The sequence below is a fragment of the Pelobates fuscus genome, chromosome 2 (genome assembly GCF_036172605.1).
Source record: "Pelobates fuscus isolate aPelFus1 chromosome 2, aPelFus1.pri, whole genome shotgun sequence".
In the NCBI taxonomy this organism is placed as follows: Eukaryota; Metazoa; Chordata; class Amphibia; order Anura; family Pelobatidae; genus Pelobates; species Pelobates fuscus.
This window is the reverse complement of record NC_086318.1, coordinates 131,277,418-131,304,225: the sequence shown is the minus strand read 5'-3', so window position 1 is coordinate 131,304,225 and position 26,808 is coordinate 131,277,418. Positions and strand designations below refer to the sequence as shown.

The window sequence follows — 26,808 nt, the reverse complement described above, 5'->3', positions numbered from 1 at the left end:
AAACAAGGTATTTGCCTAGTGCGGCACTTTCGGGGGGGCACCAAAAAATGCCACCCCAAGCTCCCAGACAAATGCCTTGCTTGCCTTGTGTTTTGCTCGTCTTGTGTACTGTGAGTGTAGCTGTCAGTGTGTGTCTGTGAGTGAGTGAAAGTGTGTGTCTTTCAGTGAGAATGGATGTGCCTGTGAGTGTGTGTCAGTGTGTGTATGTCATTTTATGTGTATCTGAGAGTGTGTGCTTGTCAGTGAGTGGGTGTGTCAGTGTGTGTCTGTTAATGAAAGTTTGTGTTAGTTAAACAGTGTGTGCTTATGACTGTATGTGTGTGCCAATGACTGTGTATTTTTCAGTGAGTGTATATCAGTGCATGTAGAAACATAGAAACATAGAAACATAGAAACATAGAAACATAGAATGTGACGGCAGATAAGAACCATTCGGCCCATCTAGTCTGCCCAGTTTTCTAAATACTTTCATTAGTCCCTGGCCTTAAATTATAGTTAGGATAGCCTTATGCATATCCCACGCATGCTTAAACTCCTTTACTGTGTTAACCTCTACCACTTCAGCTGGAAGGCTATTCCATGCATCCACTACCCTCTCAGTAAAGTAATACTTCCTGATATTATTTTTAAACCTTTGTCCCTCTAATTTTAGACTATGTCCTCTGGTTGTGGTAGTTATTCTTCTTTTAAATATAGTCTCCTCCTTTACTGTGTTGATTCCCTTTATGTATTTAAATGTTTCTATCATATCCCCCCTATCTCGTCTTTCCTCCAAGCTATACATGTTAAGATCCTTTAACCTTTCCTGGTAAGTTTTATCCTGCAATCCATGAACCAGTTTAGTAGCCCTTCTTTGAACTCTCTCTAAGGTATCAATATCCTTCTGAAGATAGGGTCTCCAGTACTGTGTACAGTACTCCAAGTGAGGTCTCACCAGTGTTCTGTACAATGGCATGAGCACTTCCCTCTTTCTACTGCTAATACCTCTCCCTATACAACCAAGCATTCTGCTAGCATTTCCTGCTGCTCTATTACATTGTCTGCCTACCTTTAAAGGGACACTATAGTCACCTGAACAACTTCAGCTTAATGAGGTTGTTTAGGTGAGTGCTACAGCTACCCGGAGCCTTTTTCTTGTAAGCACTGTATTTTCTGAGAAAATGCAGTGTTTACATTGGAAGCTTGGAACACCTCTTGTTGCAGTCAATCAGACGGCCACCAGAGGGACTTCCGAGTTCAGAGGCCCTAAAAAGGCCTCTCGTCCGATGCATTCTGGGTGAATGCATCAGACGGGCTATCAGCACACAAAGCACTGTGAACGCGCTTTGTGTGCTGACAGCCTGTCAGCACTGCTGTGGGCGTGGCTTCAGCTGACAGCTGAAGCCCGAACCCACAGGGATGCTGTCTGGCCACAATAGTGGTTGAAGGGAGGGGGGGGACGGACCTACTCTCCTCCCCCCCCCCCCCCCGGCCCCCACCCCTGAGTGGTGAGTGGGGGCCCTAAAAATAAGGGTGGCACATACTGCCCCCCCGGCCCCCACCCCTGTGCGGCGGGTGGGGGCACTAAAATTATCAATAAGGGGGGACCTATTGTCCCCCCCCGGCCCCCACCCCTGTGCGGTGGGTGGGGGCCTTAAAATAAAAAATAAGGGGGGGACATACTGCCCTCCCCCCCGGCCCCCACCCCTGTGCGGCGGGTGGGGGCCCTAAAATTCACAATAAGGGGGGGGGGCCTACTGCCCCCCCCCCGGCCCCCACCCCTGAGCGGTGGGTGGGGGCCCTAAAATTCACAATAAGGGGGGGGACCTACTGCCCCCCCCCCGGCCCCCACCCCTGAGCGGTGGGTGGGGGCCCTAAAATTCACAATAGGGGGGGGACCTACTGTCCCCCTCCGGCCCCCACCCCTGTGCGGCGGGTGGGGGCCCTAAAATTCACAATAAGGGGGGGGACCTACTGCCCCCCCCCGGCCCCCACCCCTGAGCGGTGGGTGGGGGCCCTAAAATTATCAATAGGGGGGGACCTATTGTCCCCCCCCGGCCCCCACCCCTGAGCGGTGGGTGGGGGCCCTAAATACAAAGGGGGTGGGGACCCTAGTTAACCCTCTCCCCCCCCCCCCCAAAAAAAAAAACTTATCTCCCTACCTACCCCCTCACCCTAAAAATAATGAGGGGGGACCCTTTAACTAAAAACCTGTAAAGAAAAAAAAAATAAGATAAAAACAACTTACCATTCGATGTTTTCTTTCTTCTAAAATCTTCTTTCTTCAGCCCCAAAAAAGGCCAAATAAAAATCCATAATAACCGACGCAATAAAAAAAAAAAAAAAAAAAACCCGAGCGCAAAAAAAATAATCCATCTTCACCCATGGAGGGCTCCGCGCAGACTGAGCTCCGCAGGGCGGGGGAAGGCTTATAAAGCCTTGCCCCGCCCTGCAATTAGGCTAAGAACACTCTGATTGGTGGGTTTAAGCCAATCAGAGTGCTCTTTGTCATTTTACAAGCGTGGGAAAGTTCTTTGGAATTTTCCCACGCTTGTAAAATGACACAGAGCAATGTGATTGGATGGCTTGAAATCCATCCAATCACAGTGCTCTTTGTCATTTTACAAGCGTGGGAAAGTTCTTTGGAATTTTCCCACGCTTGTAAAATGACACAGAGCACTGTGATTGGATGGATTTCAAGCCATCCAATCACATTGCTCTGTGTCATTTTACAAGCGTGGGAAAATTCCAAAGAACTTTCCCACGCTTGTAAAATGACAAAGAGCACTGTGATTGGATGGCTTGAAATCCATCCAATCACAGTGCTCTTTGTCATTTTACAAGCGTGGGAAAATTCCAAAGAACTTTCCCACGCTTGTAAAATGACACAGAGCACGGTGATTGGATGGCTAGAAATCCATCCAATCACAGTGCTCTTTGTCATTTTACAAGCGTGGGAAAATTCCAAAGAACTTTCCCACGCTTGTAAAATGACACAGAGCACTGTGATTGGATGGCTTGAAATCCATCCAATCACAGTGCTCTGTGTCATTTTACAAGCGTGGGAAAATTCCAAAGAACTTTCCCACGCTTGTAAAATGACAAAGAGCACTCTGATTGGCTTAAACCCACCAATCAGAGTGTTCTTAGCCTAATTGCAGGGCGGGGCAAGGCTTTATAAGCCTTCCCCCGCCCTGCGGAGCTCAGTCTGCGCGGAGCCCTCCTTGGGTGAAGATGGATTATTTTTTTTTGCGCTCGTTTTTTTTTTTTTTTTTTTTAATTGCGTCGGTTATTATGGATTTTTATTTGGCCTTTTTGGGGGCTGAAGAAAGAAGATTTTAGAAGAAAGAAAACATCGAATGGTAAGTTGATTTTATCTCATTTTTTTACAGGTTTTTAGTTAATGGTCCCCCCTCATTATTTTTAGGGTGAGGGGGGTAGGTAGGGAGATATTTTTTTTTGGGGGGGGGAGGGTTAACTAGGGTCCCCCCCCCCTTTGTATTTAGGGCCCCCACCCACCGCTCAGGGGTGGGGGCCGGGGGGGGACAATAGGTCCCCCCCCCTTATTGATAATTTTAGGGCCCCCACCCGCCGCTCAGGGGTGGGGGCCGGGGGTGGGGGACAGTAGGTCCCCCCCCCTTATTGATAATTTTAGGGCCCCCACCCGCCGCTCAGGGGTGGGGGCCGGGGGGGGGACAGTAGGTCCCCCCCCCTTATTGATAATTTTAGGGCCCCCACCCGCCGCTCAGGGGTGGGGGCCGGGGGGGGGACAGTAGGTCCCCCCCCTTATTGATCATTTTAGGGCCCCCACCCGCCGCTCAGGGGTGGGGGCCGGGGGGGGGGACAGTAGGTCCCCCCCCTTACTGATCATTTTAGGGCCCCCACCCGCCGCACAGGGGTGGGGGCCGGGGGGGGGACAGTAGGTCCCCCCCCCTTACTGATCATTTTAGGGCCCCCACCCGCCGCTCAGGGGTGGGGGCCGGGGGGGGGCAGTAGGTCCCCCCCCTCATTGATAATTGTAGGGCCCCCACCCGCCGCTCAGGGGTGGGGGCCGGGGGGGGACAGTAGGTCCCCCCCTCATTGATAATTTTAGGGCCCCCACCCGCCGCACAGGGGTGGGGGCCGGGGGGGGACAGTAGGTCCCCCCCTCATTGATAATTCTAGGGCCCCCACCCGCCGCACAGGGGTGGGGGCCGGGGGGGGGACAGTAGGTCCCCCCCCTCATTGATAATTTTAGGGCCCCCACCCGCCGCACAGGGGTGGGGGCCGGGGGGGACAGTAGGTCCCCCCCTCATTGATAATTTTAGGGCCCCCACCCGCCGCACAGGGGTGGGGGCCGGGGGGGGGGACAGTAGGTCCCCCCCCCTCATTGATAATTTTAGGGCCCCCACCCGCCGCACAGGGCGGGTGGGGGCCCTAAATTATTATTGATAATTTTAGAAAGCGAGCTGAGCTGTCAGTCAGACAGCTCAGCTCGCGAACGCGCATTCCCCGCACATGCGCGGTAAAGCGCTCAGGTTCTTCATAGGGCGGCATTCAATGCCGCTCTATGAAGAACGCGATTGGTCCAGCGCGAAGCCGTCCCATTGGGCCCCGCGATTTCGTCATTTTGACGAAAAAGAGGGCGCGGCCTAGCGGGGAGCTCGGCGCTGGAACGGAGGTAAGTTTTTAATATAAAAACACCGATTTTTTTTTTTTTAATGAATGAAAGTTCATATAAAAGCAAGAAGGAAGGCTGGGGGACCTGTCTTTCTTGCTTTTATATGGTGACTATAGAGTCCCTTTAAGTCATCAGAAATAATCACCCCTAAATCCCTTTCCTCAGATGTTGAGGTTAGGACTCCATCAAATATTCTGTACTCTGCCCTTGGGTTTTTACGTCCAAGATGCATTATCTTGCACTTATCCACATTAAATGTCAGTTGCCACAACTCTGACCATTTTTCTAGTTTACCTAAAACATTTTCCATTTGGCTTATCCCTCCTGGAACATCAACCCTGTTACATATCTTAGTATCATCCGCAAAAAGACACACCTTACCATTAAGACCTTCTGCAATATCACTAATAAAAATATTAAAGAGAATGGGTCCAAGTACAGATCCCTGAGGTACCCCACTGGTGACAAGCCCAAGCTTCGAATATACTCCATTGACTACAACCCTCTGTTGCCTGTTGCTCAGCCACTGCCTTACCCATTCAACAATATTGGAATCCAAACTCAAAGATTGTAGTTTATTGATAAGCCTTCTATGTGCAACAGTGTCAAAAGCCTTACTGAAATCTAGGTAAGCAATGTCTACTGCACCACCCTGATCTATAATTTTAGTTACCCAATCAAAAAAATCAATAAGATTATAAGATGTATCAATGAGGGCATGTGTCTGTCAGTCAAAATAGTGGGGGGGTCAAATTTAGATTTTGGGGGTGCCTGAATTTAGTGGTGCCTAGGGCAGCACAAATCCAAAATACACAAATGGGTGGACGAACAGACATGTAGTTGTAACCAGACAAGTTGGACACACAGGAACAGAGGGGTTGAGGGCCCTGCTCAATGAGCTTACATGCTAGAGGGAGTGGGGTAAAGTGACACAAAAGGTAAGGATAGTATTAGACTAAGGACAGTTGCAAGAGAGGAATCAGTCAGGAGCTATTAACAGTTTTATTGATACGCTTTTATGAAGAAGTGGGTTTTTAATGATTTTTTTGAAGGAGTGGAGACTGGGTGAGCATCTAACGGAGGAGGGAAGTGAGTTCCACAGGAACGGTGCAGCCCTCGAGAAGTCTTGAAGGCCAGCATCAGAGGAGGGAGTACGGACAGAAGATATCAGATAGTTTAACTAAGACCTTTAATAATGCGGTTAAGGAGGGATGTTTCCCCCAAGAAATGCTAAAAGACAATATATTACCTATCTTAAAGTTAGGAGAAAAGCCTTCTGAAAAGTTATCGTCCCATCTCACTTATTAATGTTGATGTCAAATTATATGCCTCTATTATTGCAGCTAGAACTAAAATGGTTTCAACCGATCTTATACACTCTGATCAAATTGGTTTTGTACCAGGAAGAATGGCTCGTAACAACGTAAGAAGGCTGATTGATTCTATTGACTTGGCGGAACAGGGAAAGAGGCCCCTCCTGATCCTGTCGCTAGATGCCGAAAAGGCCTTTGACATTATATCATGACCCATTAGCAAGAACTATAGGTCCTGACATGTGCTCCTTGGTTCGAACTAAAAAATGGGACGAGACAGGGTTGTCCCATGTCTCCTATCATATATATCTTAAGAGTCGAAGCCTTAGCTTCTAAAATAAGGGATATGAAACAGGTTGAGGGAGTTAAAATTGCCTCGGGAGACGTACAAATTTCGTTATATGCGGATGATATACTGTTGGATACCTCTAATCCTACGGCTAACCTACCTAAAGCTTTTGAAATCTTGGATGAGTATTCTCTAATTATAAGTTGAACAAGTCAAAATCTATTGCTCTATACAAAAATATAGAAACATCTGAAATAAGTATAATCCAACAGAAATACAATTTTCTCCATCCTAAAGTCTTCACATACTTGGGGGTTAAAATATGTAGTGAATCTGAAAGAATGGGGCAGAGCAGAAGTCTCGTGGTGGTGGCAGGTTAATATTTTAAAGTCCTATGTACTTCCTAAATGGATTTACATGTTTCGAATGATACCCCTGATCATCCCCATACCCGGGCTTGCTATGAGTAAAAGATCTTTTGCCAATTTTATCTGGAGAGGGAAAAAACACAGGATTAAACAGTCATTACTGTCTAATGGAATTAAGAAAGGTGGGATGGGTTTTCCTTATATTGAAGCTTATTATTAAGCTGGGATAGTTTTCCATATAGCCCTTTTAAATAAAGAACAAATAAGAAGCAAAAGATGGTTTACAATAGAAACAGAGATTTCTAACATAGAAGACCTCTCTATCTTGATCTGGAGCGCTAAGCAAGGGAACTACTCTTTATACTATATATTAAATCAGCTTATACCAATGTGGATTAAAATTAAGAAGACATTAAAAATCAATGATAAATTGTTTAATTTTCAAAAAATAGATATTATTGAGAGAGTAATTTCTACTATATCTTGAAATAATTGGAGGGAAAATAATACTAAAGGATCACTATAGGGTCAGGAACACAAACATGTATTTCTGACCCCAATAGTGTTAAAACCACCATCTAGCCCACCTGGGCCCCTCATGCCTCCATAAATATAGCAAAATCTTACTGTATTCAAGGCTGAAGCTGTAACTCTCCATGCTTTTTGCCTCAGAAAGAAAAACAAGCTGTCTGCTGACATCATCAGAAGTGGTAGCCTGATCCAATCACAGTGCTTCTCCATAGGATTGGCTGAGACTGACAAGGAGGCAGATCAGGGGCAGAGCCAGCATGATTCAAACACAGCCCTGGCCAATCTGCATCTCCTCATAGAGATGAATTGAATCAATGAATCTGTATGTGGAAAGTTCAATGTCTGCATGCAGAGGGAGGAGACACTCTGCATTTTAGGCAGTCATGACCCAGGAAGGATCTCTAACAGCCATCTGAGGAGTGGCCAGTGAAGGTATCACTAGGCTGTAATGTAAACACTGAATTTTCTCTGAAAAGACAGTGTTTACAGCAAATACAGCGAATTTCGGTTGCCGAATAGAAAGATCTTCAATTTCCTGAGAGTACATTTTTTTTTTTATCTAATAATACCATTCTTTCTAAGGGAGATCTATATAACCAGATGAAATTATTATATATATTTTTTTACATATACTTTGAAGAATCAGTTTTCTAAATGTGTTAAAATGATTGATTTAGGAAAGGCCAAAAGCATTCTGATGACAATAGTAAGATGGGAAAAAGATTTGAATATCCATATAGAAGAAGAGGAGTGGTGTTCAGCACTCTATAAAGTGAACAAAGTAGTCCATGGTCCACGCGCTTGAGATTTAGCTTTAACTCATGGTTGACATACAAACATACCCCACTACCCTGTTTTTTTCTATCTTTCCTAAATAATGTGTATTCATGCTCCATTTCCAAAGAGTATTAAACACCAGTTAAGCAAAATCTTTAACCTCAGTGTCCAAATGTATGGCCCATCTAGAGTTAAAAAGCTCTGAAGAAAGATTCTTGCCCAATAAAATAACTCTGGCCATTTCAAGTTAATTAGCTTCCCTCTCTAAGAAGAAGCTGCTGAGTGTGCCACTTCTTCAAACTCCCAGTTAATTCCAGGAGAAACCTAGGAGGTAGGGATGTTATAAGCAGGGCCGGTGCAAGGATTTTTAGCTACACAGGTGAAGATGCATTTTGCTACCCTCCTTCCCCCGCAAAAAAAGTGTATCTTCACCTGTGTGTTTTGTAACCCCCTCCCTTTTGAATTTCTTACCGTCTTTAGTGTTTTATATCTCCTCTTTTGAATGTATTACCCCTTTTGTGCTTTAGTGTATTTTATTCCCCTTTTAATGTGTCTTACAACTCCCTGTATATGTCTCTTACATCCCCCCAGCCCCTTTGGATGTCTCATACTTTCCCCCAGCCCCTTTCTGTGTTTCATTCTTACCCCAGCCCCTTTCTGTGTCTCTTTCTTTTCCTCAGCCCCTTTCTTTGTCTCTTTCTTCACCAGTTTTGCACCGGGGCCCCATGGATCGTGTGTACGCATGCATACAGAAACATACATACAGAGACATACAGGCATACAGAGACATACAGGCATACAGAGACATACATGCGTACAGAGACATACATACATACAGGCATACGGATAGATAGATACATACATACAGAGACATACATGCATACTGGCATACAGAGATATACATGCATACAGAGACATACATACCAGCATACAGAGACAACCATGCATATAGAGACATGCAGACATACATAGACATACATGCACACAGAGACATACAGAGACATACATACATACAGGCACACAGAGACATACATACATACACAGTCACAATTACATACCTACTGTACAGGCTCTGTGGAGTCCCGTCCTGCAGCCCAGCCCAATCACTGGGCGCCAGGCGCGCTGTGTGGTACACAGGGAGCAGGGATATGATGTAATTATTAACCTGCCTCCTCCACACAGCCTGCGGCAGACACTAGGGTAGGAGGCTGGGCTCCACGTGCGGTAGGATGCTGGGCGGGCGGGAAGAGGCTAAGCTCCGCTGGGCTGCGCTGAAGGTAGGTAACCGAAGTAACCGGCTGGTCAGCCTAACATTGCACCCCCAGGGCCAGTGCGCCGCCTTATGGTAGCGCCGGCCCTGTTTATAAGAAGACTACCTGATATTTTGAGTTATTTAAAAATCTAGGTAATTTAGCATTAGTGCTTATACCTCTTTCACTATTATCTAACACTACTAGTTACTTTGCCTGAGGTCTATCTCTTGAAACTCCCTCCACACATTTTCCATTTTTTTTATCTTCTTTTGGCTCAACAGCAAAAAACAAACATGATAAAGGCTGAACTTGAACAGGCATACGGATAGATAGATACATACATACAGAGACATACATGCATACTGGCATACAGAGATATACATGCATACAGAGACATACATACCAGCATACAGAGACAACCATGCATATAGAGACATGCAGACATACATAGACATACATGCACACAGAGACATACAGAGACATACATACATACAGGCACACAGAGACATACATACATACACAGTCACAATTACATACCTACTGTACAGGCTCTGTGGAGTCCCGTCCTGCAGCCCAGCCCAATCACTGGGCGCCAGGCGCGCTGTGTGGTACACAGGGAGCAGGGATATGATGTAATTATTAACCTGCCTCCTCCACACAGCCTGCGGCAGACACTAGGGTAGGAGGCTGGGCTCCACGTGCGGTAGGATGCTGGGCGGGCGGGAAGAGGCTAAGCTCCGCTGGGCTGCGCTGAAGGTAGGTAACCGAAGTAACCGGCTGGTCAGCCTAACATTGCACCCCCAGGGCCAGTGCGCCGCCTTATGGTAGCGCCGGCCCTGTTTATAAGAAGACTACCTGATATTTTGAGTTATTTAAAAATCTAGGTAATTTAGCATTAGTGCTTATACCTCTTTCACTATTATCTAACACTACTAGTTACTTTGCCTGAGGTCTATCTCTTGAAACTCCCTCCACACATTTTCCATTTTTTTTATCTTCTTTTGGCTCAACAGCAAAAAACAAACATGATAAAGGCTGAACTTGATGAATGCATGTCTCTTTTCAGCTATGTAACTATGTACTATGTAAGTGCCATTTAGTCAATACACCCAGTTGGAGTTATCTTACCTGACTTGCTACTCTTTACCAGATTTCAATGCTGATGATTTACTGTATGTAAGGGCACTTGCCAGAGAATGCTCTCCTTGAGTAGTGGGTCAACTGCCATTATCTTAGATGTCTTATACAGCTAGTTGATACATTTTGATACATTACTCTTTGAAATTCAGGTGGGTATCATAGCTTCTTTATGTGACAGTTGTTTTTCTAAAAAAATGTCTAACAAGCAGATACATTCGATACAGTGGGCTATTATATTGTTACTTTCTGCTTAGTTTTAAGGGAATGCTGTAGTCACCAAAACCAAGACAGATTAATGTAGTGGTCCTGGTGTCATAGCCTGTCCCTGCAGGCTTTTCAATATAAAAACTGCCATTTTACATTGCTGCCTAGTAACACATCTAGGGGCATTTAGACAGCATAGAGGTGTTTTGTAGTTCAGTGCACAGTATGCAGCACCTAGGTACAGCGTCTCCACGCTCTGCATAGAGACACTGAAAGCTCCCCATAGAGATGCATTGCTTAAATGCATCTCTATTAGGAGATGCTAATTGGCACATTATGATGTTGTGCTACGCATGCGCAAAATCCTCTTAAAGCATTGGATTGGCTGAGATCATTGAGATTGATGATCTGAGCCATGGACGTGGAACCTGGTGGGGCCAGGCATGGCAAGACTAGCATGGCATGGGAGAAAAGGTAAGTAAAGTCACATTTTTACTGCAATCTAAGTAGGGCTGGGAACCTAAATAGTTAGTTTGTATACACATTTGCATTCCTGACAATATAGTAATTCATTAAGCTACCATCACAATCAAGATCCTCTATTTCTTAGGTGTGCACCTCATACCCTGCTAACCATATTCACTCTGTCTTGACTGAATGATTTATACATAGTTTAACCCCTTAAGAACACATGACATGTGTGACATGTCATGATTCCCTTTTATTCCAGAAGTTTGGTCCTTAAGGGGTTAAAGGAACACTACAGCGTTAGGAATACAAATATGTAAACGGTGACTAGGGCTCTATAGCTTTAGGAATACATATTTGTATTCCTAAAGCTATAGAGCCCTAGTCACCATTTAGGTGACTAGGGCCCTGTTCTGCGGCAAATAAATGGTTAATTTTAATTTAAAGCGTATCAATTAAATAGCCCCCAACTGATTCCTCTCTTGCCACTGTCATTGGTCTAATACTATCCTTACCTTTTGTGTCACTTTACCCCACTCCCTCTAGTATGTAAACTCATTGAGCAGAGCCCTCAACCCCTCTGTTCCTGTGTGTCCAGCTTGTCTGGTTACAACTACATGTCTGTTCGTCCACCCACTGTAAAGCGCTACGGAATTTGTCGGCGCTATATAAATAATAACACAATAATATTAATAATTAACCATTTATTTGCTTACCCTAATCCAGGGGGCTCCCTCGGCACTGGTGACCTCTCCTCCTCCATCGACGTCAGCTTCCGAGTGGAGCCGAATGCGAATGCGTGGCCAGATGCGCGTGCAAATTCAAACCCACCCATAGTAAAGCATTACTTAATGCTTTCCTATGGGGATCTTTTTTGACACTGGACTCCGCGAGGAGTCAAATAAGTGTGATATACTTGTAAATCGTGGAAGCGTCCTCTAGTGGCTGTCAGGGAGACAGCCACTAGAGCCGGATTAACCCTGCAGTGTAAACATAGCAGTTTCTCTGAAACTTCTATGTTTTCAGCTGCAGGAATAAAACTAGAGGGACCTGGAACCCAGACTACTTCATTGAGCTGAAGTGGTCTGGGTGACTATAGTGGTCCTTTATTTAGGATAGTTTCAAGATGCTGTACCCCTTATATATGTAAAAGGATTTGTGTATGATTTCACTTTTTTTACCCACCTCACTGTTTATTTCTATTGATGTAGCCTGACAAAGACAAACGATGTTAAGATTGAAACGTTGCTCTGTAGCATTTGAGTTCCAATAAACCTGCCTAAAAAAATTAACGTTGTGAGTGCCTGAAGCTTTTCTACTTCATACTATTTCTTTTGATGTAGACTTATTCCAAGATGATGTAATAAAAGTGATTTTAACCTTTAAGTAATTTTTCTATATTTTAGGAGTATCTGGTAGAGGGAGTATTCCTTTTTTTGTGTAGATTTAGCTTCCATATTGTTGGGTTAGGCCCAGTAGTTGCCTTCTTTAACAAATCGCTTGACACTACTATATGGACCAAGAACTGTTGTATTGCTATTTAAATAGACATAGGGAGTGTTTTGCTGTGATGGGGGTAAGTGAGCTCACAGTTTAATAGCCATTGTAGTGCTACTAAAACCTACTGTTTTGGAAGAGGTCATCGAAAATTTGGGATAAGGTGCAGGTAAAATGTTTTGCAGGGGTAGGCAACCTACGGCACTAGTGCCGTGCACGGCACTCAAGGTGTCTTTGCACGGCACTCAAGGTGTCTTTGCACGGCACTCAAGGCTGCTAGAGCCAAACAGGCTCCGGCCTATCAAGAGTCCCAGGGAATCTTCAGAAATCTGCTTATATGAAAAGGTGGTGATGGGCAATCCTCAATTTATGCATTGCGGCACGTAGAGGACGTGATCTCAGATCACTTCATTCCAGCACTTGTGAATGGGAATCCACACTGGAGAAGAGCACCTGCAGCTCCTGTCCTTGACTTGTACCTGGCAAGCCTGGTCCCCATTGGAACCCAGGGAAACCACTCACACTGCTAGATATACTCAGAGATGCATAATAACCCTCCCCTTATACAAATAATACAAACAGCGCACATACAAATATACACACAATCCGCACAAACTCAACACCACTGACAATCCACATACATGCACATAACACCACATGCAGCCTCTCACATGCAATAACCCAAACAGCCCCCACACATACACACACACTATCAAACACACAATGTGACCATCCACACACACAATTCCACAAGCAGCCCCCATACACAGCCAACATTCCTAGATATCATATACGATACCACAAACTACTCATGAACATATACAATATAATCGCTCATATAAGCACAAATGCAATGATACAAAGCAACTACAGTATAACTAACATAAGCAGAATACAGCAACATACACACCTCAATTTAAAAAAAAAAAAAAAAAGACCGGCACGCTACGGGACATCACAATCCTATTTCGGCACAGTGCTGCTAAAAGGTTGCCTACCCCTGTGTTTTGCTTTGTTATTCATTTATATATATTTGTTCTGATGATCATAGGGATGCAGAATAGTATGCAGTTAACGTTCATGGCCCCTATACAGAAACATGTACACACATATTCAGTTCAATAAAGCCTTTTGGGACTTATAGAGGTGTAAATAAAACTATAAACATAATTAAACTCTCCAGATTGTCCTCAGTGTAATTATTCTCCTATAATGCACACTTCACCATTGTGTACCCACAATAAATTATACAGATGCATTGTGTAGGTATTTGTAATAAAAAAATATTTTTAAAAACATTCAATATTTGTGTATTTTCTGCAGGTGTGTAATCGTATTGTAACAAATTTGTTAATATGGTCTCAATGCTACAATCAGAAGTACACATTGGCTCTTCCCATATTAACAAACACATGCATACATGTACAGAACTCTATAAAACAACACGTGTACTTTTGGATAAATATACAAAATTATTATTTTTTATTATTTTTGACATGTATACAACTACACAAATCACTAAAAAAAAAAAATATAAAAAAAACCCCCAAAGATAATAAGCATTAACACACTGCACATTTTGCATTAAAATACAACTATTAAATACAATGAACATCCAACAGTATATAAATAATTTTATAGTATTTACATTTAAAAACCAACAATAATTTCACATGATCTTAGTTGTTTAGTTAGGTAAACCATGTACACATTATCATAATAATAGTATATATTGCAAATAAGTAATTATTTTATTTTGCGGATGCGCCTCTTATTACAGTAATTAATTCCCTCACTATAAATAAATATGTCTAATTTCAAACAATGTATTTTGAGCAGCACGGTTAGCCTGTAGAGAAGATATAGTAGTATTATTTCAGAGATTCTGAACTAAGATAAATGTGATACTTTGTGTTCTACGTTCTATACGATTCCCCCTTCTTCTTCAGCCCCCGTGAATCTCTTTTTGTGTTTAGTTGCACGGTTGATGTTAATGTGGGTTTATACAGGAATGCCAGCTACCTCCCAGCAATCAGTCTCAGCACTCTCTCCAGCTGTCAGACAGTGGCAGTCAGTCCCTGTCTGTCACCGTGTGTCTGCCCCTGTAACCCGCACCTCAGCTCAGCCTGGCTGGCTTGGCAAGGGCCGAATGTGGCAACCAGCCAATGGGAGGGCGGGAGGCGCCGGAAGCTCCTGCTCCAGCCAGGGAGGAGGAAGGGGACTCTGCGGCTGCTGTTCTCATCATTACAGCTGCGGGGAGATAGGAAAGTAGCCGGCTCTCCCTGGGCCTTATTGTGTCTGCCTTGAAGGATGTCATCAGATCCGGCCTGGTGCCCTTCATCAGAGAGGAGAGCTCTGTGAGACATCATAGTGTATACAGGCTGGTGTTCAGTGCAGCCCTGGAGCACTGTGTGAGTAACCTGCATCCTTCCCATAGCCATCAGCAGGCTGCCCCAGCCATCATTAGTCATACTCACCCGGCACATCTGTCACATCCAGCCACAATGGGTCATACTCAGCATTACTATACAGGCAGATATCTATCTATCTATCTATCTATCTATCTATCTATCTATCTATCTATCTATCTATCTATCTATCTACCTTCATGACATAAACATATGAAAATAATGTTATTATTTTCATATATATATATATATATATATATATATATATAAGTAGAAATTGTAGCCGTATTAGTCCAGTTATGTAGATGTAAAAAACTGAGTTTTATCTGGTTTTTTTTTACACATATATATATATATATATATATATATATATATATATATATATATTCTTTTCTTTTTTTTTTACATTGCCTTGCATGCAGCATGACTACATATGCATAGTGGCATTTGTAAGAAAGGATGCCGTTTTTAAACATTCTCTATGTGTGTATTATTTGCAGGTATGCATTTGTTACTGTATTGCAAAGCCTTGGTGAATATGATCTCAAAGCTACAATCAGAAGTACATGTTCATGTTGGCTCTCCTTATACACATTTGGAGTTTATTCACTAAACTGGAAATTTGGGAGAATTCACTAGGGAATAACAAATGGTAGGCCAAAGTGCTGAGTTGGAGAATGCATCCAAATTCATTTTTGTTGGCACATAATGTGCAATTGATTTGTTCTTTACCTGAACTAACTGACATAAGACATAGAGTGGAGTAATATACTGTAGAGGATGGGTATGAGATGCTGAAACTGTTTTTGTATGATATTAGAAATCTATGTGAAAAAAAAAGATCTGAAGTGTTAAAATAATCTGAGGACTTTGTTCTGCGAAACATATTATGCCATCTGAAGATTCAAGTTTTAGCATAGTCTTCTATGGAAGAATAATTATTCATGATATTACGCCACGGATAATATTGAATGCAAGCTGAATGCCAGTAATGATATTAAGGAGGAGAACCTCTGCTTGAAGTCAGTGTTCCTTTACTCACATGTAGTGGATATCAGTTTTCTGCAATATCAGATTGTATATATGTATATAGATATGGAATGGGGATGTTGCAAACTGTATTATTTGCTGTTTAATTACGTAATTCCACTAGCCATAAGGCAAAATAAATTGTGTTTAAATGAAAAATTACTTTATGGCACAATCAGCCTTTCTATCAATATTATCTTGCTTGTAGATATATATCACTAGTGTTGAATTTATTTTTTGGAATTATCATTTAAATATTAATTAATTTGTCAAATACCAGTTATATTTTCAATTGTTGTATCCAAAATAGAGGTTGTTGTAGTCCTTGAATACCACTATTCATCCACGATCACATGATTTGTTTAATAAACAGGTAATAAACCCCGTAACTTGTGTACCTCTGATCAGTGTGCTATTAACCTTAAAACCTACTGTTGTGTGTAGAGAAAAAAAAAACTGCTGATAATCAAATTATTGGGAAAATACGTCAAGTGGCCAATTTGCCGGTTAAGGCAGACAAACATAACACATCCAGGCTTAATGTATTTCTTCATAAACTATATGTGGAACATAAATTGTGAATAAAAAAAAAAAATCAAAGTAATACAATACCCAGTGATGTAATCGTATAGATTAAAGACAAAGATATAATTATTATTGCACAAACATAAGTAAGGCTTATGCTATTCTATACCAATGTACAAAGAGACTGTGCAGTAAAGAAAATAACTGAAGTCCAGCATTATAAACAGGTGCTATAAGATTACAATATATAGTGAAAGGGGGATTAACTCTTTCAGCAATAATTACATTACTGGATGATGTTTGTGCTGAAAAATGTCTAAATTCGGAGAGATTGCATATTTCAATGGGTTTGAAAAGAATACAAAGAAAACTTAAACATTCCAAACTGCATACATGGTGACGATGGAGGCAGGTGGGAGATCCCTCTTTTGTGTATAATTCCTTAACTACATAATTTATAGACACTGTTAACGCCAAAACATCTTTAGTTTAATGAAGTGGTTTTGGTGTATAGATGGTTTGACTTCTAATCTTGGGTCTGCCAGGGCCTCTTCTTGCTTCCACTACAGCTAGGCTTAACTCAGACAGAGATTCTCAGTAGCATGTAGCAGAGGCAGAGAGTGGCACCTGTTGGCAGGGCCGGCGCGTCCATAAGGCGGCACAGGCAGCCGCCTTAGGGCGCATTGGCTCTGGGGGCGCAAGATTTCGGTGACCGGCAGGAGGGAAGCGCTCCCTCTTGCCAAGTCACCTTCTGGACCCCCGGCGGGCGGCAGTGTTCTAATGAGAGGCGGCGAGGGAGCTCTAACCTGTCTGCTCTGCTCCCTCGCGCGCCGTGTGCTGATGCTGCGGGAGCCGGAATATGACGTCATAATCCGGCTCCCGGCATCAGTAGACAGCCCGCGAGGGAGCAGAGCAGACAGGTTAGAGCTCTCTCGCCGCCTCTCATTAGAACACTGCCGCCCGCCGCACTGAAGCCCCACTGGACCCCAGGGACACATCCACACCAGCTCTCCAGGTAGGGTGGCTGGGTGGATATTATTATTAATTTGTGTGTTTGAAAGTGTATGTGTGAGTGTGTGTGTGTCTGTGAGTGTGTGTGTCTGAAAGTGTGTGTGTCTGAAAGTGTATGTGTGAGTGTGTGTGTCTGTGAGTGTGTGTGTCTGAAAGTGTGTGTCTGAAAGTGTATGTGTGAGTGTGTCTGTGAGTGTGTGTGTCTGTGAGTGTGTGTGTCTGAAAGTGTGTGTGTCTGAAAGTGTATGTGTGAGTGTTTGTTTGTCTGAGTGTGTGTCTGTGTATGTGTTTGTCTGTGAGTGTGTGTCTGAAAGTGTATGTGTGAGTGTGTGTTTGTCTGTGAGTGTGTGTGTCTGTGTATGTGTTTGTCTGTGAGTGTGTGTCTGTGAGTGTGTGTCTGTGAGTGTGTGTGTATGTGTCTGTCAGTGTGTGTGTGTATTTGTTTGTCAGTGTGTGTGTATGTGTTTGTATTTGTGTGTGTATGTGTTTGTCTGTGAGTGTGTGTCTGTATGTGTTTGTCTGTGAGTGTGTGTGTGTCTGTGTGAGTGTGTGTATGTGTCTGTGTGTGTATGTGTGTGTCTGTGAGTGTGTGTCTGTGTATGTGTTTGTCTGTGAGTGTTTCTGTGTGTGTGTGTCTGTGTATGCTTGTCTGTGAGTGTGTGTGTCTGTGTATGTGTGAGTGTGTGTATGTGTCTGTGTGTGTCTGTGAATGATTGTATGAATGTGTGTGTCTGTCAGTGTATGAGTGTGTGTTTGTGAGTGTCTGTCAAATCAGTGAGAGTATGTTTGTGATTGAGTGTGTGTCTGTCAATGAATGAGTGTGTGTCAGATCAGTGAGTCTGTGTCTGTCAGTGATGTCTGTGTGTTTGTCATTGAGTGTGTGTGGCTGTTAGTGTGTATACACCACTGAGTGTAGCGTGGCGGAGCGGAGCGCAGTACAGGAGCTTCTGTTTCCTGTACCCGGCCAGACTGAGAGGAGGTGCTCACTGAGAGAGCACTTCCTGTCAGTCCAGCCAGGCACAGAAAACTGAAGCTCCTGTAGAGGGTCTGCTCTGCAACGCAGACAGGTAGGAGGCACACCAGGAAGGGGAGTGTGACCGCTAAGAGGGTGGGGGGTGCACCAAGAGACAGAGAGGGGAGGGGAGAGAAAAACCAAGGGACAGGGAAAAGAGGGGGGAGGGGAGAGGAACACTAAGGGATGGGGAAGAGGGAGGGGCTGGTTAGGAGGCACATAGGTGAAGATGTTAATTTTAGAGGGGGGGGGCGGAAAAATTAATCTTCGCCTATGTACCCAAAAATACTTGCACCGGCCCTGCCTGTTGGACTCCAGTTCCAGTTTGACTACTTACAATGAGGGGTGCCAGAGCACTCAATATAATGGTTATGGTGCTTGCAATGTACCTTTAAAAGAAAAACGTAAAAAGAATACAAAAAAAAAAAACACCTTATCATCTGTTCTCTACAGGGAGTCAGCTATATAGTTGCCTGCCTGTTCCTCAACCATTTGTGGTGGTGAGGATTCAGAAGGTAATGCATGCATGGTTAAACAGGACCACTTACCAACCAGGATGGATCTTTATCTCCATTTTTTTCAATTTGGCAATTTTTGTTTTTCATAACGATTAGGGGGTACAGAAAAGAAAAGGGGAAGTGGGGTGGCATGTATAATTACTTAGTGGATACATTACAGTAAACAAAAAGCATTGTATAGTTTACAATAGGTACACAGTTGTAGTATGACTAACATAACATGCATACACCTGTAAGGCATGGGGTTAGAACTTGGTTGAACAAAGGGAGGAGGGTGGTGGTGGTTGTGGGGGGTTATCTTCATTTTTATTATCAATGGGAGGGAAGACTCCGCTTATGGTGTGTGAGAATAGGATGGGCTATTGAGTGGTTCCCTTCTTAGGTACTACATCTATTTAATTAATACCTCACTTTAAACATATACTTACACATTTAAAGAACCTTACCACTTACCTTTCTAATAATCTGATAATTATGAAAACTAACAACTCCATCATTAGGCTTCCACCAGGGCCGGTGCAAGGATTTTTGCCGCCCTAGGCAAAAAAATTTTGCCGCCCCCCCATATGTCCAGCCCACCATGTGACATCACAATGCCCCGCCCATATGCTCTGCCATATGGGCCAACGCCAGTCTTCACAAAGTGTCTTATCTGAAAAGACAGTGTGTTTACATTAGAAAGCCTACAGGCACAGGCTATAGACACCAGAACCACTACATTATGCTGTAGTGCTTCTGGTGACTATAGTATCCATTTAATGTGAGGTAAATTAGAGATTAGTGCCACTAATAATATATTGGATTGCCTACTTACCACCAGATGAGGACAAGAGGCTGATGATGGGCTCAGTCTGGCTCCACAGGTCTGGTGTAGAAGAGGCTCTCTAGAGACTGTTTTTAACAGTGCTCACAACAATTAACGAACAGGAAGCAGCTCCATTTTTTAGGGCCCCTTACACAGCTCAAGGTCTGGGCCCCCAGGGGGCATACGCCTACAATGTCCACCCATAAATCCACCTACATGGCCCATCCGTGAGTTGGGGATGTTTTATGTGTGCAATTTGTGTAAGGGATGTAGTGTGTTTATAGGGGATGTAGTGTGTTTTTGCTTGTAAGGAATGCATTGTATGTTTCTGGGTGTGTGTGTGTGTGTGTGTGTGTGTAAGGGGTGCAAGGTTTGTTTCTGTGTATGTAATTGAATGCAGTGTGTGTCTGTAAGGGGTGCATTAATTATGTAAGAGAACGTAAGGGATGAATTGTGTGTTTCGGGTGTGTCTGTGTGTGAGTAGGAATGCATTGTTTGTTTCTGTGTGTGTGGGGGGGATGCATTGTGTATGTGTGTAGTGTAAAAGAGAGGGTTTGTGGGGTAGGATAGGGTCCTTATCCCCCCTCCCTCCTATAGTGCTCCTTATCCCCCCCTCCCATAGTGCTCCTTATCCCCCCCCTCCCATAGTGCTCCTTATCCCCCTCCTCACATAGTGCTCCTTATCCCCCCCCCCTCCCATAGTGGTCCTTATCCCAACCATCCCTCCCCTAGTGGTCCTTATACCCCCCCCATCCCTCCCCTAGTGGTCCTTATACCCCCCTCCCCTAGTGGTCCTTATACCCCCCTAGTGGTCCTTATACCCCCCCTCCCCTAGTGGTCCTTATACCCCCCTCCCCTAGTGGTCCTTATACCCCCCCCTCCCTTAGTGGTCCTTATACCCCCCTCCCTTAGTGGTCCTTATACCCCCCCCTCCCTTAGTGGTCCTTATACCCCCCCCCTTAGTGGTCCTTATACCCCCCCTCCCTTAGTGGTCCTTATACCCTCCCCCCCTCCCTTAGTGGTCCTTATACCCTCCCCCCCTCCCTTAGTGGTCCTTATACCCTCCCCCCTCCCTTAGTGGTCCTTATACCCCCTCCCTCCCTTAGTGGTCCTTATACCCTCCCCCAGTGGTCCTTATACTCCCTCCCCTAGTGGTCCTTATACCCCCCCTCCCTTAGTGGTCCTTATACCCCCCCCTCCCTTAGTGGTCCTTATACCCCCCCTCCCTTAGTGGTCCTTATACCCCCCTCCCTTAGTGGTCCTTATACCCTCCCCCCCTCCCTTAGTGGTCCTTATACCCTCCCCCCCTCCCTTAGTGGTCCTTATACCCCCCCCCCCTTAGTGGTCCTTATACCCCCCCCCCCTTAGTGGTCCTTATACCCTCCCCCCTCCCTTAGTGGTCCTTATACCCCCCCCTCCCTTAGTGGTCCTTATACCCCCCCCCTCCCTTAGTGGTCCTTATACACCCCCCCTCCCTTAGTGGTCCTTATACCCTCCCCCCCACCCTTAGTGGTCCTTAAACCCTCCCTCCCTCCCTTAGTGGTCCTTAACACCCCCCCCTTAGTAGTCCTTAACTTAAGGACTTAGTGGTCCTTACCCTCCCCTCCTGCCCATGTAGCGTGGCCGGGCGGCGCGGAACGCGGGACAGGAACCATTGTTTCCTGTACCCGGCCGCCGGCGGAATGACAGGAAATGCTCACTGAGTGAGCACTTCCTGTCATTCCGCCGGCGGCCGGGTACAGGAAACAAAGGTTCCTGTCCCCGTTCCGCGCTGCCCGGCCACGCTACATGGAGACGGGCAGGAGGGAGCGCTCTGCGCTTCCCTCCTGCCGGTCACTCAAACCCGGCCGCCCTCACACAGCAGTGCTGCGCCGCCTGGGGCTTGCTAAAGCGCTCAGGCGGCGCAGCATGAGGAGGCGCACCGGGGACAGGGATCCGGCGCCCCCTTGTAAGTTGCGCCCTAGGCGGCTGCCTAGGTCGCCTTACAGGTGGCGCCGGCCCTGGCTTCCACCTGAGCTTCTCTGTTTTTCTAGTGGACACAGACCAACTATATGGTGATGACAAGTGGTGGGGTTGTCTAGTGAAGAGACAGGTCTTCCTAAAATGTGTGTGGATGGCATGTGCGCATGCCAGACTAACTGATAACTGCTCTGACTGGCCCTCTTCAGGGCTGCCCATGTGCACAGTGCTCCTGAAACACTCTAAGGTCCAGCTTCTGTGTAGTCAATTAGTGTGCTCTTGCTATGCTCACTGGAGACATAACCCCAGGTCACTTCATGCGTGACACCAGGTAACATACCCGGTGTGACAAAACAGGAACTGTGGGGTAGTCCTGTCAAATCCAAGACAGTTGTGAGGTATACATAAATCTTTCTTTCTTTTGTGCATTACTCTGTTGTTCTGTCCCTATCACCCTGTTTCCTGTGAGATTATAAAGTCATAACACAGTTAGCAGTCCTTGTGGTCCTTATGTATTTCTGTATATACAGTGGGACCTCAGTTTACAAACGCCTCGGTTAACATAATTTTCGGTTAACAAATGAAAATCCATTGAAAATAATGCCTCTGTTTACAATTTTTTTCCGCAATACAAAGCAAGTTTCCCCAGGATGCATTGCACCTGGGAGGTTTATAGCACCGCCCCCTACATGCTGGTGCCTGTGGGTAGCACGTGGCATCGAGTGTGGAGGTGTTGGAGCGGCTTTTGCATCGAGTTTTGGAGCCATTCTGGAAATAGTTTTCAGTTGTTTTGGGACTTTTTGCTCTATTTCTCAAGCTGTGGAAAGGTAGGGAGCTGAGCTTCGTCGTTTGCATGCCTTTTATTATGTGTTCTGCATTGTAGGTTGGTTTCCATGCCAGCTCATTTTGACTTTTTTTCTGACCTCCAGAACAGATTACTTGGTTTTCAATGTATTCCTATGGGAAACCACATTTCGGTTTACAAAGGTTTGCAATAAGAAATGTCCCGGAGAACGCATTAAATTCGTAAACCGAGATCCCACTATTTTTGTTTAATATATATATATACAGGGAGTGCAGAATTATTAGGCAAGTTGTATTTTTAAGGATTAATTTTATTATTGAACAACAACCATGTTCTCAATGAACCCAAAAAACTCATTAATATCTAAGCTGAATATTTTTGGAAGTAGTTTTTAGTTTGTTTTTAGTTATAGCTATTTTAGGGGGATATCTGTGTGTGCAGGTGACTATTACTGTGCATAATTATTAGGCAACTTAACAAAAAACAAATATATACCCATTTCAATTATTTATTTTTACCAGTGAAACCAATATAACATCTCAACATTCACAAATATACATTTCTGACATTCAAAAACATAACAAAAACAAATCAGTGACCAATATAGCCACCTTTCTTTGCAAGGACACTCAAAAGCCTGCCATCCATGGATTCTGTCAGTGTTTTGATCTGTTCACCATCAACATTGCGTGCAGCAGCAACCACAGCCTCCCAGACACTGTTCAGAGAGGTGTACTGTTTTCCCTCCTTGTAAATCCCACATTTGATGATGGACCACAGGTTCTCAATGGGGTTCAGATCAGGTGAACAAGGAGGCCATGTCATTAGATTTTCTTCTTTTATACCCTTTCTTGCCAGCCACGCTGTGGAGTACTTGGACGCGTGTGATGGAGCATTGTCCTGCATGGAAATCATGTTTTTCTTGAAGGATGCAGACTTCTTCCTGTACCACTGCTTGAAGAAGGTGTCTTCCAGAAACTGGCAGTAGGACTGGGAGTTGAGCTTGACTCCATCCTCAACCCGAAAAGGCCCCACAAGCTCATCTTTGATGATACCAGCCCAAACCAGTACTCCACCTCCACCTTGCTGGCGTTTGAGTCGGACTGGAGCTCTCTGCCCTTTACCAATCCATCCATCTGGCCTATCAAGACTCACTCTCATTTCATCAGTCCATAAAACCATAGAAAAATCAGTCTTGAGATATTTCTTGGCCCAGTCTTGACGTTTCAGCTTGTGTGTCTTGTTCAGTGGTGGTCGTCTTTCAGCCTTTCTTACCTTGGCCATGTCTCTGAGTATTGCACACCTTGTGCTTTTGGGCACTCCAGTGATGTTGCAGTTCTGAAATATGGCCAAACTGGTGGCAAGTGGCATCTTGGCAGCTGCACGCTTGACTTTTCTCAGTTCATGGGCAGTTATTTTGCGCCTTGGTTTCTCCACACGCTTCTTGCGACCCTGTTGACTATTTTGAATGAAACGCTTGATTGTTCGATGATCACGCTTCAGAAGCTTTGCAATTTTAAGAGTGCTGCATCCCTCTGCAAGATATCTCACTATTTTTTACTTTTCTGAGCCTGTCAAGTCCTTCTTTTGACCCATTTTGCCAAAGGAAAGGAAGTTGCCTAATAATTATGCACACCTGATATAGGGTATTGATGTCATTAGACCACACCCCTTCTCATTACAGAGATGCACATCACCTAATATGCTTAATTGGTAGTAGGCTTTCGAGCCTATACAGCTTGGAGTAAGACAACATGCATAAAGAGGATGATGTGGTCAAAATACTCATTTGCCTAATAATTCTGCACTCCCTGTATATAACAAAAATAGTAATGCACTCCACCTTCCCTGATGTACTTGCCCGGGGCTCATCAGCAAGCAGATACAGCCAAAAGTACAAGATAGCACTCCAGGGACTTCCAAGTCGAATGAATAAAACTTAGCTTTTATTAGCTCAAAATAAAAATCAACATTTCAGTCTGTATCACAGACTTTCATCAGGATCCTGATGAAAGTCTGTGATACAGACTGAAACGTTGATTTTTATTTTGAGCTAATAAAAGCTAAGTTTTATTCATTCGACTTGGAAGTCCCTGGAGTGCTATCTTGTACTTTTGGGTGTATATATATATATATATATATATATATATATATATATATAGACTGCGGTGGAATTTGATTGAAAATCTTGTGCATTCAAAGCATATTATAACACAAGCCAAGCCCAAAGTTAATAAATTGTCAAAAAGCAGAACTTCCATGATCACGTTTTGTCAATTCTCACAGCTTTTGCTGCTTCACTGGCATGGCTCTTGGCAGCAGGAGCTCCAGGTACTGACAATGGAGCCCCCCCCAGCGGGCTGCTCTCTCCCTGTCACACGCGGCGAGGGAGCTGTGTCCTCTCTGCTCCCTCTCGCCGCGCGCCGTTTTCTGATGCAGGAAGCCGGAATATGACGTCATATTCCGGCTCCCTGTATCAGCAGACAACCCACGCGGCGAGAGGAAGCAGAGAGGACACAGCTCCCTCGCCGCGTGTGACAGGGAGAGAGCAGCCCGCCGTGGGGTGAGGGGGGGGGGGGGCAGGCAGGCAATCAGGTGGCCCCCCATGACAGGGAGAGAGCAGCCCCCCTCACTGCAGCCCCACTGGACCCCAGGGACCCATCCATGCCAGCTTTCCTAAAAGGTAGGGAGGCTGGATGGGTGGGCAATGTTAATTTGAATAATTTGTATATGTGTATGTCTGTTAGTGTATGTGTATGTATGTCTGTTAGTGTATGTGTATGTATGTCTGTTAGTGTATGTGTGTGTATGTCTGTTAGTGTATATGTATGTATGTCTGTTAGTGTATGTGTGTGTATGTCTGTTAGTGTATGTGTATGTATGTCTGTTAGTGTATGTGTATGTATGTATGTATGTTTGTGTATGTATGTGTGTCTGTTTGTGTATGTATGTGCGTGTGTATGTCTGTTAGTGTGTGTGTGTATGTCTGTTAGTCTATGTATGTGTGTGTATGTTAGTTCATGTCTGTTGGTGTATGTGTGTGTTTGTGTCAGTGTGTGTATGAGTGTATTTACGTCTGTTAGCGTATGTACGTGTGTGTGTATGAGTGTATGTGCTTCTGTTAGTGTATGCATGTTTGCGTGTATGTGCTTCTGTTAGTGATGCACGTGTGTGTGCGTATAAGTGTATGTGCTTCTGTTAGTGTATGCACATGTTTGCGTGTATGTGCTTCTGTTAGTGTATGTTTGTGTCTGTCAAATCAGTGAGAGTCTGTTTGTCATTTAGTGTGTGTGTGTGTGACTATTAGTGTGTGTCTGTCAGTGTGTTTGTGTGGGTCTCTCTGTCAATGAATGAGTGTGTGTCAGTGAATGTGTGTGTGTGTCAAATCAGTGACGTCTGTGTGTTTGTCACTGAGTGTGTGTGTTACTGTCAGTGTGTATCTGCCAGTGTGGGTGTCTGTCAGAGAGTGTGCTTAGAGGGACACTATAGGCACCCAGACAACTTCAGCTCATTGAAGTGGTCTGGGTGCAGTGTCCCAGTCCCCTTAAATCTGCAAGTGTAATTATTGCGGTTTCTCAGAAACTGCAATAATTACCTTGAGGGGTAACTCCACCTCTAGTGGCTGTCTATCAGACAGCCACTAGAGGGACTTTCGGGTGGTTAGGTGACCAAAAGTCGCCTAACTGATGCTGGACGTCCTCACCCTGTGCATGAGGACATCCAGCATCTGCTAAATACCCATAGGATTTTAACCCCATCAGTGTCGAGTGGGGGAGGGGAGGACATGAGGGAGGGGGGGCACTACAGGGAATTATAGTGCCAGGAAAACAGCTTTGTTTTCCTGGCTCTATAGTATTTCTTTAAAAGGAGCAGGAAAAGTTGGAGTCTAAAGAGGAAGGGGTGGGTTCTTAATCAGGAAGCGGTGCGCCCTTGACAGGAAGGGGTGGTAAATTTAGATTAGGGGGTTCTCAGGTATAGTCATGCCTAGGGCAGCACAAAATTAAAATACACCACTGTGTGAGTGTCTGAGTATGTGTGTGCGTCTGTGAGTGTCTGAGTGCCTGTGTGTGTCTGTGAGTGTATGTGTGTGCACGCGTTTATATATGCATACGAGTGGGTTTTTTTTTGGTGGGGGGGAGTTCCCACACTTTTTTCCCCAGGACTTGACCCCTGAATATATCTCCCTTCAACTTCTCCTCCTGGCCTCCACACATCAAGTAGACATTCCACTATAATATATATATATATATATATATA

The 26,808-nt window shown here is 44.5% G+C and overlaps 1 protein-coding gene across 3 annotated transcripts in view; it reads left to right on the top strand.

The window, feature by feature from the left end:
• The first annotated feature begins 14,530 nt into the window (after positions 1–14,530).
• ZMAT3 (zinc finger matrin-type 3) overlaps positions 14,531–26,808 on the top strand; it is an 87,099-nt gene continuing 74,821 nt past the window's right edge. The window contains exons 1-2 of one of the 3 annotated variants that reach the window (XM_063441051.1): positions 14,532–14,890; positions 15,388–15,539. The gene's annotated coding sequence lies outside the window, so the exon portion shown is untranslated. Of the gene's footprint in view, positions 14,891–15,387; positions 15,540–26,808 lie in introns of all 3 variants that reach the window. The other 2 variants (XM_063441052.1, XM_063441050.1) reach the window with 2 other exon arrangements.